General features: G+C 43.7%; 1 protein-coding gene across 1 annotated transcript in view; it reads left to right on the forward strand.

Moving 5' to 3' along the window:
- The window catches only part of EVL (Enah/Vasp-like), a gene marked incomplete at its 5' end in the record, with an annotated part of 33828 nt that overhangs the window by 19162 nt on the left and 14311 nt on the right, over positions 1-355 (forward strand). The gene's annotated exons all lie outside the window — the stretch shown is intronic.

Raw genomic sequence — 355 nt, forward strand, 5'->3', positions numbered from 1 at the left:
GGGGGGGAGGGGGGGGGGGGGGGTGGGAGGGGGGGACTAGTGATAGGGCTGTTTAGAAAACCTATTGCAATCTCCAATGTCCCTGCGGAACTGGCACCAACTCTCGTTCCCATTCTACCCTCGTGCCTTCTCCATTTATGTACACACGCATGAGCAAAGATGAGCATACGGGCTGATGAAGCACTCTTTAGCTCTCTAAAGGCACCAACATGCACTTCCAGGATAAGAAGAAAAGAGACAGCAAAAACATTGTAATGTATATGATCACATCTTGCTGTCAACTGGCTACATATATATTATATACATACATATATATGTGTGTGTGTGTGTGTATATATATATATATATATATATA

The sequence above is a fragment of the Nanorana parkeri genome, unplaced genomic scaffold (genome assembly GCF_000935625.1).
Source record: "Nanorana parkeri isolate BGI_ZX_2015 unplaced genomic scaffold, ASM93562v1 scaffold2478, whole genome shotgun sequence".
NCBI classification, from domain to species: Eukaryota; Metazoa; Chordata; class Amphibia; order Anura; family Dicroglossidae; genus Nanorana; species Nanorana parkeri.